General features: G+C 37.1%; 1 protein-coding gene across 3 annotated transcripts in view; it reads right to left on the bottom strand.

Annotated features, from left to right (window-relative positions):
* The window catches only part of Camk1d (calcium/calmodulin dependent protein kinase ID), a 388,616-nt gene that overhangs the window by 123,825 nt on the left and 250,648 nt on the right, over positions 1-14,143 (bottom strand). The gene's annotated exons all lie outside the window — the stretch shown is intronic.

Below are 14,143 nucleotides of genomic sequence, written 5' to 3'. Positions count from 1 at the left end.
TTGGCTTCCATGGCCAAAGACTATGCACAGGGAATTCACGATAAGTAGTTCACAGGTGTAGAACAAAGACAGTAAAATATATGTGATGTTATTGAGAAGTGGCCTTCACCACAGGCGCAGTAACTTCAGATGACTTGAGTTTACCTCCTTAAGAACTATAGTTCTAAGAACTAAGCCAACAAGGTTATAGTTAAGATAGCAGTTAATTGGCCTAGCAATTAAGTGATATAGATACATTTCTATGGAGTTCAGGAAGTTACAAAGTATAGGAAAATTAACCCTTTCCCCAGGCATTGGTTCTCATCATTATGTTCATATAACTCATTTTATAGTCAGATTTGGTGTCTCTGTCACATTTTAATTTTTCATAAAATTGTCTATAATTCACTATGAAGTTGCATTTTATGATTACTAAGTTTTAAGCTGCCCACAACTTCAATTTTTTCTTCTCTACTGACCATAATATTTTTAACTTGGAAAATACTCTTTCTGTACATGCTAAAACACCTAGTAAGTTCACCACAAATCCTGATAAATGTGCAGATTCTGAATTGTGAATTTTTAATCAAAATATATAAATGGTTCAGCCTAAACATTTTTTTTATAGGTATGGTTATTTTGCTACTTTTCTTTAAAAAATATGAACTTTCTTTGAAAAAAAATACTTTTTTTAAAAGGATACAACTGCGAAATAAATTATCCCTACTAATGATTTTTAAATTTTTCTCCCAAATTGGATGCTGCAATCTATTCAGACTTCTCAATTTCTTCCATTGCTGTACAGATATAAAATTATCCAAATAAAAATAGAAGCTTCACTAAGATGCTTTCCACAGCCTGAATTATTTCAAAGCACAATTATAGATTTTGAAAACTAACTCATACACTATTTAAGCTTTCATCATTTAATTGGTTCAGTTTCTTTTGTAGGGATTTGCTTCAAGATTTATTTTCAATCAATGATTGCAATTACCTATGAACTTCAAACATTACTGTTTGGGGCACTTAATACATTAGTACATTGATTATAGATTTCCAACTTTTTAAAAAATTTTCAAATTTGTTTTAATTAGTTATATGTGACAGTAGAATGCACTTTGATACATCATATATAATACAGTATAATTTCTCATTCTTCAGGTTCTACATGATGTAGAATCCCACCAGTCATATAGTTATATATGTACACAGGGTAATAATTTCTGATTCATTCTATTATCCTTCCTACCTCCCTACCCACTCCCCCTCTTCACTCCCCTCTACCTAATCTAAAGTAACTCTATTCTTTCCTAATTGCCCACCCATTGTGAGTTAGCATCTGAATATCAGAGAAAACATTTGGCTTTTGGCTTGGGGGGACTGGCTTATTGCGCTTAGCATGATATTCTCCAGCTCCATCCATTACTGATAAATGCCATAATTTCACTCTTCTCTAAGGTTGCGTTTTTTTAACCAATGCAACCAAAATATGGGGAGTTTGTTCACAAAGAAGTTTGATACCAGTTTGGTACATTTAAATCAATTTCCAAAGTACTCTCTTCAAAGGCCATGGAGCAGATAGCTTAGGAAGGATAATACGTGTCTAGAATAAACAGGAGAACAGAAGAATCTAACCAGAATTGCAGGAAAGGAGATCAGACCCGTGCAGAGAGCTGGGCTCAGGCTGGACACCTGCCTAACTCTATGGTTTCCTGCCCAGGCCCTGCAGCCCAGATGCAGATGCAGAGGAGGCAGGCTGCTGCACTGGCGCTGGGTTCTGCATTGCAAGGTGGCTGCCTCAAGCAAAGAGGGAAAGATGCTGTCAAGAGAGTGACCGTGGGGATGAAACTGGAAGCTTGTTAGGCAGGATAGGGAAGCCCTGGGGGTTGGGGAGACACTGAGGGGTCCTCAGCAATGTCAAATGACAGACATCAAAAAAAAAAGAAATTGAATTGCCTCAGCTAGCCTGAAGGCAGTGAGAGAACCTAAGATTTCGGAGCTGGGCAGTCTTGCAGAAGACAGTCCTAGAGAGTGGCCACAGTGTTGTGTTATTTTTTACTGCAGATGTAAGACAGGAGCCAGTTGGTCATGGAGCGCGGTAGGTCACAGTGTGGGTTGTCCACATCGACACTGAAAGCACCACACTGGTCACCCTGGTCACAGAAGCTGGGGAAGGGGGTAAAACTCTATGAGTCAGTCACCAAAGTCAACATATGAAAGAGCCTGGCCAGACATACAGGAAGGAGGAAGGCTGGCTGGGGACAAGTTGAGACCTGAGCCACAAAGGAACAAGGGTTTTTCACTTCAAGATGTAAAATTAATCCCGGGGATGTGGCCAAGGGGATCTAACAGAACTCTACACACCTGTTTCCACACCAGAACCAAAGCCTCTCCACAAGCTTTGTTCCTTTCCCCCAGGACAAAACTTGGAATTTCATGCATTCCAGGGGCTGCCACACCCCAGCATCACCAAAAGGCACTGTTCATAAGGTTCCACAGATTCAAGGAGATGAGATTTTGAAAATCTCATCTCAGGAGCTGAAAAGACTTCCCTAGCAAATGCAGAAAACCCACCAACTGGATTTCTAACAACTATACTTGCTTCATGCAGATTTAGGCTGAGAACACGGGGACAGCAAAAGACACATGAGATCATAGTATTTTAAACCTGGGACCTCAAGCTTGTCTCATAACAAACAAACAGAACAACAACAATAAAACCCCCCTCAGTTTCCCAGATAGACTCGAGAGGCCAGGCACTGAATAAGAGATCTCATCAAAGACAGAAGGGAGTCCGGAGTCAGTGGCTTCCTCCTTTGATCCGGTGCTCTTTCCACTTACAACATTACTAAATCAATTTCTTAAATAAACCTTGTAAGATTTCCCCCCAATATCTTTCCAGATGGCTGATAAAATCTCTCAAGTGAGAAACGTTTGAGATGATGGACACGCCAAATACCCTGATCGGATTGTGACACTGGATGCATATGTGGTGCTCATGGCAGAAGGGCATTAAGAAGTCAGGGCAAGCTGTACCTGTAATGCTTGCCCTGAGAGGGTCTGGATGCTTGAGAGGAGTCAAGGGGCATTACAGAAATTAGAGAAAGTCCAAGGCAGGAATTCACACATGGTATTTGTAGGGCATGGTTTCTTTGGAGCAGAGCACTGTTTCTTTGATTAAGTCATCAAACAGAATTGCAGTCTGGGAATACATCAAACTAGAATGTCTAATAAGGTATATTCTGCAATTTTTTTTTTAACTGTGTAGGTGTTCTTTCCACAAGCTCCAAGTTTTTATCTACTAGGAAAAGAGAAGCAATGAAGACTCATAATAATAGGTTCTTTATTTTTATCTAACAGTCTGAGCTTGCTGACTTTCAAATATTAAATCTAAATCTCTAAATCTAGTAAATATCTGTACAATCCATAAATTAGGAAATGGATAATTTCTGTAATTGATGCTTTATATTCTAAGCCTGGTTCTTCTCCTTAATGTACTTTTATGGATTCTCAAAATCGAGCGTTGGTGACCAGAAATTACTTTTCTTTAAACTTTAAACTTTAAAGATTGTTCATAGAATGTATGGAAATTGGGGAGGGGGTGTAGCTTAGTGGTGGAATGCTTACCTAGCATACATGAGGTCACAGGTTTAATTCCCAGCTCAGGAAAAAAAATTATAGAATTTAAAAGTTATACATACTTTCAAGAACTCACTAGATGTTTAATGAAAGAGGTTCTGTGCCATTCAAACTGGATTAAATTTGGTAATTGGATGTTTAGAAAAATGTCGTGAAAATTTTTTTTTTAAATATTTATTTTATTTCTTAATTTTAGGTGGACACAATATCTTTATTTTACATGTAATGTGGTTCTGAGGATCGAACCCAGTGCCTCATGCATTCTAGTCAAGCCACAATACCAGCTGTGAAAATTTTTAAGCAAAAAATGTACTAAAAACATGATTATAAAACCTCTAGACAAAGAAGGACTATGTGTCTCTGTGAAAGGGCTAATTCACCAAGAAGAGATATAATCATTATAAACATACAAGCAACAGACATCAGAGCCACCAAATATATGAAACAAGCATTGACAGAATTGAAGGGAGAAATACAGACAGCTCGAATAGTAGGTGACCTCAATACACCAGTTTCAATGACAGGACAACCCAAGAAAAGATCACACAAGAAATAGAGGACTTGAACAACGCTATGGGCCAAGACACAGAGAGAGCTCTCACTCCACCAGAAACAGAGAAACATGTCTTTCTCAAGTTCATATGAGACATTCTCTAGGAGAAACCACACGTTAGGTCACAAGACAAGTTTTAAGGAACTTAAAAAGACTGAAGTCACACAAAGCGTATTTTCAGATCACAATGAAAGGAAACCAGAAATCAGTAGCAGGAGGAAAATAAAAATTCACAAATATGAAGAAATTTAATCAGCACAATCTTAAACACCAGTGGGCCTAAGAAGAAGTCCAAAGGAAATTGGTAAATATTTTGAGACAAATGACACACCAAAACCTTTAAAGTACAGCAAAAGCAGGACTCAGAGGAAATTCGTAACTGTAAAAGCTTACACTGAAAGAGATGAAGGCTCTCCATTCAAAAGCATGACTATATGGGCAGCTTCATGAAGCTGACCCTGCTAACACTGGTTCGTGATTGCACTGAGCCTCAGTTTTCTTTCTTAATCTGTTTACTTCTCAGCCCTTTATGTCTCAGTAGGATTTCCAGTGGACAAAATAAATAAATAAATAACAAAGCATATTCAATATTTAGCCAGGAGAGTGAAAGAGCAGCAGCATTAGCCAGAAGCACTGGGTTGGCTTCTGCCAGTGTCTCCAGATATGTCTCCTGCCAGGATGTCACACCGCCAAACTGAACCCAAAAGCCCTTCATGGATTAATCCTTCACCGACTGAGTCCTCCTGGATGGAGACTCTCCTAGATGGAGACCTTCACAGAAGAAGACCTTCCCAAATAGAAACTTCACAAAGACCCTCCCAGATGGAACCCTCATAGTTGGGGTCCCTCCCAGACTGTGCTCTTTGTCCCATCCCAGCTCCTCAATGCCTCTTAGAACCAGTCCTTTGGTCAGGAGCCCCTCACCTCACCAGCATGTCCATCTGGCTAACTGAATAGCCTCTGTTTCAGGGGGCCTCCTTTTAGAGGACCCTGAAGAATCCTCCTTCCCACCCACTTAATACTGTCCAGAAACCACGGGAATTCCATTGGTGTCCATGGTCAACAATGATAAGATTTTGTTAATTTACATGTAAATACATTAAGGTGTTACATTCAGAAACTTCTGTCTTCATGATTACGCTTGGTTACTTGGCTTTCTATTGACAGTAATAATTTGTGTTCTAATTAAAAATGTTTCTGGGAACACAGTGTATAAATTGTGAATACAATATCCCCATGAAAGCTAATACCAGAGACCTCCCAACCAGGGAACTGTTCAAACAGCGTCTTGCGCAAGCCAACAGAGAACATAAACCATATTTCTTCTTGGAGCTGCATATATTTTTATGTCTTGGGTTACTTGGGAACGAAATTGAGATTCTTTAAACAACATGAGTTTAATTCTTCATTTTTCAAGCTCAGCAGGTAATTGGTTATACGTATTTGAATGCTATCATGGAAGCAATGAAATATTTAAAATATTTGTATCTCACATGGAATAAGCACAATGTAACAAATCACAATGATAAAAGGCACCCATCCATTCATTCATTAATGGAAAATATTATTTAAGTAAAAATTTAATAACTCTTGTTAATGGAGTGAAACTGAGCTAGTGAATTCCTATGTTGTTAATGAGAAAATTATTTTTCCTCACAAATCACTATGAACTAGAATATTTTCTAGTTATCTTTGCTTTTAGAATACTTACTAAATCACAATTAATCAAGTTTTCCAGGTAAACTGAACTGTTCACATTAATAATACCTACAAGCCAGGTACAATGGCATGAGCCTATAATCCCACCAGCTTGGGAGGCTGAGGCAGGAAGATCACAAATTGAAGTCCAGTTTGGACAACTCAACAAAGACCATCTAAAAATAAAAAGGGCTAGGGATGTAGCTCAATGGTAAAATGCCCCTAGGTTCAACCCCTAGCAGCCACCCACCCAAACCCACAAAAAAATTTCCTGTAAGAATTTTCTTCCTGGAAAGGGCTATCTGGGATTATATCACACACTGGTCAAGAGTGTGCACTGGGCAGAATGGATGCCCCAACCTCTGTGATCAGGTTCTTCATGTAAAATTGGGATAATACAGACTCCTAGGTGTGTTGTAAAGATACATGAGGAAACAAATATGTACTAACCATTATTACTTTCTATGTGATCTTATTAATGGAGCAAATAGTTATCAAGTACATACTGTACGGTGTGAACAGTTATCTAGCAGACAACAAAGCCCGAGTTACCTTTTCTAAGATGGCGACAGTACGGGGATGGGGACAGGGAATGGAGGTGCGTGTGGCGGGAAATGGAGGAAGCAGTTGCTCTTTTATTCAGGAGGGCTGGGGGTATATCTCAATGACAAGGTGACATCTGGCAGAAATTCCAGCATTTCCTTCATTCGGAGAGCACTAAGATTTGTAAGGGGCAGTGTTCCAGGCAGAGGGAAGAGCGGGAATAGAGGCTCCATGGGGGCGCAAACCCAGCACTCTTGAGGAACAGCAAGGAAGCCGTTCTGGCTGCAGCTGGATGAAAGAGAGAGAGAGAGAAGTAGGACAGAAGGTCTGAAGGGTTCCCAGGAGCCAGGACAGAGGGAGCCCTGGAGCCCAGTGAGGACTAGTTGTTGGCTGAGATGGGCTGCCAATGAGAGAGTTCAACAAAGGCAGAGCAAGGTCTGGCTAATACACCAGAAGAGAAAGCACAGTGGGGAGGGTTTGGGGGAGGAGCAGGTCTTCTACATGATGAAGGCTTGGGTGGGGGTGGTAGCTGTGGAGAAGATGAGAAGCGTTGGGATTTGCTTTAAATCATAAAGTTGGTGACCACTAGATTTGCCAATGGGTTTGTTGGTTGTAAGAGAAAAGGATAAGTTAAGAATTGACTCCAGGTTTTTGGCTCAAGAACCAGAAGAACAGAGCTGTCACTTGCTAAGATGAGATAGACATCAGGAGAAGCAGATTTTGTAAAAAAAAAAAAAAAAAAAAAAAAAAAAAAAAAAATTCAAATTTACTTTGGATATGATAAGTGAGTGATGCTTCTTACACAGCCAAGTAGAACCACCCAGTAGACAGTTGGATATAACAGCCTGGAGTTCCAGAGAGAAGACAGATATTCAAGTTAACCACATATAAAAATTAGTTCAATAGCAATGTAATCTATCATTTTTAAGAAAAAAGAATATATTTCTGATGCATCTTTTCAATTATTTCAACTTTGTTTATTTTCCTGCTCAAGCTATTATAGATATGAAAGGGCAGGAGTTAAGGGGTGTCCTTCATTATCTCTAAATACATGGACTGATATTCCACAAGCAATGTAAGATTTGAAATAAACTCAAAACAAACTGACTTTTCATCTATAACTGATCTCAGTGTCATACTGACCCTCCTACTGTCTAAAGGAGAATGTTCCAAAAAAAATAGCATTTTGAAAAAAAAGGTAGTCTTTGAAAAAAGGTAGTTGTTGAAAACCCCAAATAAAATTTGAGTGTAGACCTCTATAAACAGTCAAGTCTCTTTTTCCTCATAGAGACAAATATGCTGCAATACTCAGAATCAAAACAGCAATTTAAAAAGTAATAAAATTAGGGTGCTGAGCATCCTCTATTATATTTGAGCTTCAGTGTTCAAATTAACGTTTCCTAGGAAACCCAAAACCTGCCAGGCACAAATATTGCAAAATACACTCCCCTAAAATGTTACATCCTAAGTATTTAGAAATCAAAGACTTTCTAAGCTCTCCAAAAACAAAAACAAGAGCAAACACAAATAAGCAACCAAAACAACAAAAAACATTTTCCATTTACCCCAACTCCCCCCCCCACCACCAGAAAAATGGATTCTTAGGAACAAAAACTATTGAGTCTTGCCAAACAAAAACCAAAATATAATAACAAAAACAATTACACAGCCCACAAAACCTTCAAACCAAACCAATGATTTCCCCAATAGTAGTAGATTTTGATACATCAGGGTTTTCTCTCATTGTTTTTTTCTTTTAATTTCTTTTCTTTATTTCTTCTTCTTTTTTTATCATTTCTTTTTATAAATCTCACTAATTTAGATCATTAATGAAAAAGAGAAAGAAATAAGAGAAGTTCATTTCAATTTATTTCTGAACTGACAAAATATTTTATTTTTTTAAATATGTATTTTTTAGTTGTAGTTGGACACAATACCTTTATTTTGTTTACTTTTTTTTTTTATGTGGTACTGAGAATTGAACCCAGGGCCTTGCAAATGCTAGGTGAGCACGCTACTGCTGAGCCACAACCCCAGTCACTGACAAAATATTTCAAAGACGTTAACTATGACATTAAGATACACTTAATATTTTAAACTAAACTGTTAAAGTTTTACCAGTTCTGCTGGGGACTAACTAGAATTCATTGTGATGACATGATTGTTTAGATAGAAAATAAATACACAAAACAACTACTAGAACTCATAAGTGAATTTAGCACAAAAAAATATAGCATTTTGAAAAAAAAGCATTTTATATAATAGCAGCAAGCAACTAGAAAAATGAAATAGAATCCACTTAAAATAGGATCAACAAAATGAAATATTGAATACAAATATTGAAATACAAAATATTGAATCAACAAATTAAAATATTGAACTTAATAAACTGAATATTTCAGAATAAACTGAACAAAGATATGGAAGGCCTTCTTGCTGAAAATTATAAAACATGATGGAGAGTAATAAAAGATCTAAATAAATCGAGATTTGATGTTTATTAACAGGAAGCTTAATTTTTTTAAGCTTTCAATTATTCCCAAACTGAAATATAGATTCAGTGTAATCCCAAATGAAATTCCAACAAGCATTTTTTAAAAGTTGATTGTAAAAATCTATATGAAAATAGAGACAACCTATTTTAAGAATGCTAAAGCTATTTTAAGAAAGAATAACAAGGTTGGAGGACATACACTACCTGATTTCAAGACTTACCATTAAGCTACTATAAACAAGAAAGTGTGGTAATGAAAAATGGACAGATATACAGAGTAATGGACCAGAATAACTACAGAAATTAACCCAGCCATATGTGGTCAGCTGATTTCTTCCAAAGGTTCCAAGGCAATTAACCAGGAAAATAAAGTCTTTGCAATAGATAACTCTGAAAATTGGACTTCCCTACAGAAAAAAAAATCAACATCATCCTTATCTCACTAGAAAAATTAACCAGAAATTGATCTTGTAATATATCTAAATGGAAAAGCTAAAACTATAAACTTCTAAAAGAAACAAAATTTGTAACTTGGGTTAGGTAAAGATCTCATACAGTCCCCAAAAGAAATCATTAGAAAAAACAAATTGAGCTTTATCATGACTAAAACTTTCCCTATTCAAAAGGTACCATTAAGAATTAGGCAACAGATCCTCATCATTATACAAAATACATGTATGAAGATGTGAACTTGGTGTCAACATACCTTATATAATCAGAGATATGATAAATTATGGTATAATGGTGTATTAAGAATTGTAATGCAAAAATAAATAAATAAATGAAGAAAGAAAGAAAGAAAGAATTAGGCAACAGTTTCTTAGGTATGACAGCAAAGAGCATAAGCAACGAAAGAAAAAATAGACAATGTCAAAAATTAAAAATTTTGGTGCTGCAAATGATACTATCAAAAAGTAAAAAGACAACTCAAAGAATAAGAGAAAATCTCTATAAATCACATATCTGATAAAGGATTTATAGACACTCTAAAGAAGTCTTAGAACACAACAATAAAAAGTTACTTAATTTAAAAATGGATAAAGAATCTAAGTAGGAATTTCTGTAAGAAAGGCACACTAGCAGCCAATAAGAACACACAAAAAATGGTAGTCATCAGTTAAATCAAACCAAGAGATACTAGTTCACACCCATAGATGGCTAATGTCAAAGACAGACAATAGCAAGTCTGGTGTGGCTGGAGAAAGGTTGGATCCTCATCCAAGGCCCAGGGCTTGTAAAACAGTACAGTCGTTTTGGAAAATAGCCCTTAAAATGTTAAACACATATTTACCATTTAATCCAGCAATGCCATACCTAAGCATGTGCCCAAAGGAAATGAAAATAATGTACACGAACAGGCCTCACATCATTATTTCTAACAGTCAAATAAACTAAATCTTTACTACCCAATGAGCTGATACACAAAATGCAGTGTATTTATATAATGAGATATTATTTTGCAATAAAAAGGAATATAGCCCTGATATATGCTACATGGATGAACCTTGAAAACGTTTAAGTTAATTCAAAGAAGCAGGTCACAAAAGACGGTATATTGTATGATTCCAATCAAGCTACAAGATGGGAGGAAACGTTTATACTACATATATCTGACAAAGGTTAGAATATATAAAGAACACCTATAGCCCAATAATATAATGATAATCCAATATAGACTGGGGGAAAGTTTTGAAATAATTTTCTATTTAAAAAGATGTACAAATGACCAATCAAGGCATAAAAAGCTAATCATCATAATTAATCACCAGGGAAAGACAAATTAAAACCATTCTGAGATTCTGAGATACCATGACACACTCATCAAAATGGATAAAATAGAACACTAAAAACTTCAAAAGTTAGCAAGAATGTAAGCAATAGAAATCTACATACACCTCTCGCCAAAAAACTAAAGTGGCATTTCTTAAAAAGTTAAACACAATACTTACCTTGTAACTCACTCATTCTACCCAAACATACATCCACTACACAAAAATTTGTGCATAAATGTTCATAGCAGCTTTATTCATAATAGTCCCCAAACTGAAAACCATCCAAATGGCTACTTTAGAAAAGTGAATAAAATAGGAAGTATCTATACCAGAATATTACTCAGCGATAAAAAGGAATGAGGTACCGCAGACATTGCTACTACACAAATGATTGTCAAAGTCATGAGTGAAATAAGCCAGACAGAAACAGGGACATACTATACAACTTGATTTCTAGTCATTTCTAGTGAGTGGAAGGTGGTCATTAATTGGATTATGGCAAAGGAAGGAAAACTTCAAAGACCACAAGTAATCTTTTGAAGGTAACAGAAATTTTCTGTATCTTGATTATGATAGTGGGTTTATGGACCTGAGTTTATCTCTTCATTCCTGAACTGTCCAATTTAAATGGATGCAGAATATTGAATATAAATTATACCTGTATAAAGCTGATCTTTTAAAAAGTAGTGGAAACCAAAGAAATATGCATCAATACAAGTTATCATTTTGTAATTAGCATATCCAGTGTTTGTGTAAATAGTGCTTCTAGTTGCTTATTTGTGTATATACATAATTTTTTTTCCTTAGGTGGTTCAAACATTCATTGCTGCTAGGTCAGGATTTTGTGATTGATTTACCTAACAAATCTCATCCAGTGCCCCCCAAACGATAGTTCCAGCCTAACTGCTCTCTGGATTCCCAAAAATTCTGAGTGTGGTTCATATTAACCAGGTCTTCTCTAACTCCAAAAGAGGGATGATGATGTCCTTGGTAGAAATTCAGGAGGTGGGGGTGGGGACAGCTGTGCCACCAATACGGTTTCCAAATTTTGAGCTAAGATTGGCTACATTCCACACACTCTGATGCTCTCGTGGGTTGCTTCTTTACATATGCTTCTGCTGGTAAGCGTACGACCAAGTTGCTTAGACAGGCAAATTTAAATCTACTTGGACTTGATCTCATAAAATTAAAGACCATCTGCAGAGACATCCGGACAAAATGATACAGATGTCCATAAAGAAACCAGCATGTGCTAAGGACCTACTCTTTGTGACAGTTTTCCACACATTTTCACATTCACTACTCACTACAGTTCTCTAATGTAAATATTATTATTATCTCCACTTTTTCCCACAATGGAAACTGATACACAGACAGACCCCAGCCATTTGCCCAAATTCACCCAGTTAGTAAGAGGCAGAGCTGAGATTTTTGTATTTGGGGTATTTTAACTGATATTCAGTATATTTCCATACACTCAAAAGTAAAGCAAGTAAATGTATTTAACTTTGGATTTAAGTTACTTTATGCATTACCAATAAAAAAGTACCCACTTAAATACACAGGTTTTTGTGGCATTTTTACTTATCACTGAAAGGTCATATTCTTCTTATTAGGTAAGATATATTTGTGTGTGTGTGTGTGTGTGTGTGTGTGTGTGTGTTTTAGGGTGCTAGGGATTGACAATGGAGTTTTACCCTAACCCTTTTATTTTGAGACAGGGTCTCCCTAAGTTGTCCAGGCTGGCCTCAAACCTGTGATCCTCCTGCCTCAGTCTCCTGAGCTGATTACAGGCAAGTACCACCATGCCCAGCTCACTTGAATCTTTAAAGAGTAGACTCTATAATAAAGTCATATGAGCTTCCAGGATGTGTTCCCAAATTTGGAAAAAAATTACTGGAAATTGCTCTTGAGGAAAAAACAGGAATGTGGCAAATCATAAAACAAAAAACATGGGATTAGGAAAAATTATACTTAGGTAATCAGAGGGTTAACATTGAACCCATCAGTTAACTGCTTAATCGTCTCCAGAGAAAAAATTAAACATATGCTTCCCAATTGGACATTTAAAAAATATTTACACAAAATGTCATGACCTACTAAAATATTTTGCAGATAATAAATGGAGTGATTAACTGGGTGCGGTGGCACAGGTCCATAATCCCAGCGACTGGGGAGGCTGAGGCAGGAAGATTGAAAGTTCAAGGCCAGCTTGGGTAACTTAGTGAGATCATGTCTCAAAATTTAAAAATAAAATAGAAAGAAGTTGGGCACAGTAGCGCATACTGGTAATCCCAGTTATTCTGGAGGATGAGGCAGAGGGATCACAAATTCAAGGCTAGTCTCGGCAATTTAGCAAGGCTTTAAGCAACTTGGCAAGAACTTGCCTCAAAATAAAAAGGATTGGGGATGTAGCTCAGTGGTAAAACACCCCAGAGTTCAAACTCCAGTACCAAAAACTAAATAAAATAAATAAAAGGGCTGGGGATGTAGCTTAGTGATAGAGCACTTACCTAGCATGTGCTAGATCCTGGGTTCAATCCCCAGCACCACCAAAATAACAGCAGTAAAATAATACGGCAATGAGCACTTATTTGTATCCCAACATGATCCCAACTTAACATGTTGTTTAAACATTCATAAGGAAGAGAAGAATACATGAAAACTAAACTGTCAGCTTAAACATCAATTCTTATGCATACCTTTGGCAACTCAATGTCTGAAAATCATTAATAAATTAATTAAATTAAGTATATATTTTGATCTTCATTAATAAAATCCTCTTCAGTCATAGAGCTCAATAAGGCAGTGTTCCAAAATTTATTTTCTCATATACTGGCTAAAGCATAACATCCTGTTGCACTTTCCATCACTTAATTCTAGTAAATGTCCCTGGATAGTCCCAGATCATAACACTTGAAAGTGTTTATGTGAGTGGAGAGGCCAGTTTCATCTTAAATTAAAAAAAAAAAAATACACGTTCAAGTAAAGTTTCTTTCTGAATATTCTGTTGATTACTTCCTCCCTCCCGGTCATTTCCAGTTTTCCTGGAATGCAGAGGTAATCGAATGTGGGCGATAGTGCCCTATTTGACTCCAGTGAGACTTGTCTCGTGCCTGGCATGGAGCCCCATTTCAACCTCATGTACATGTATCTGCCAGCGGAAGAGAAGGGACAGAGTACACAGCTGCCATCTGCATCCCTCCCCCGGCATCCCGGGGAATGAAGACAAGGGTGGGAGTTTCTCCTAGAGACAGAAGCAAAGTGTACCCCACAGTGGAGTGTCTTCAGGCAGCAGCTCTCAGACCTGGCACATTAGAAAGCAATGGAGAGACCCAGCAATGGTAACCTGGGACCCCACAGCAGGGTCTCCACTCTAACCTAGCAGAGGCAGAGGCCTGTGGATCTCCGTGTGCAGAACACAGTCTCCAGACATGTTCAGGCTTCTCTGGTGCCCCACAGGCC

This window comes from Marmota flaviventris, chromosome 12 (assembly GCF_047511675.1).
Source record: "Marmota flaviventris isolate mMarFla1 chromosome 12, mMarFla1.hap1, whole genome shotgun sequence".
Lineage (NCBI taxonomy): Eukaryota > Metazoa > Chordata > Mammalia > Rodentia > Sciuridae > Marmota > Marmota flaviventris.
This window is presented reverse-complemented; position numbering and strand designations above follow the sequence as displayed.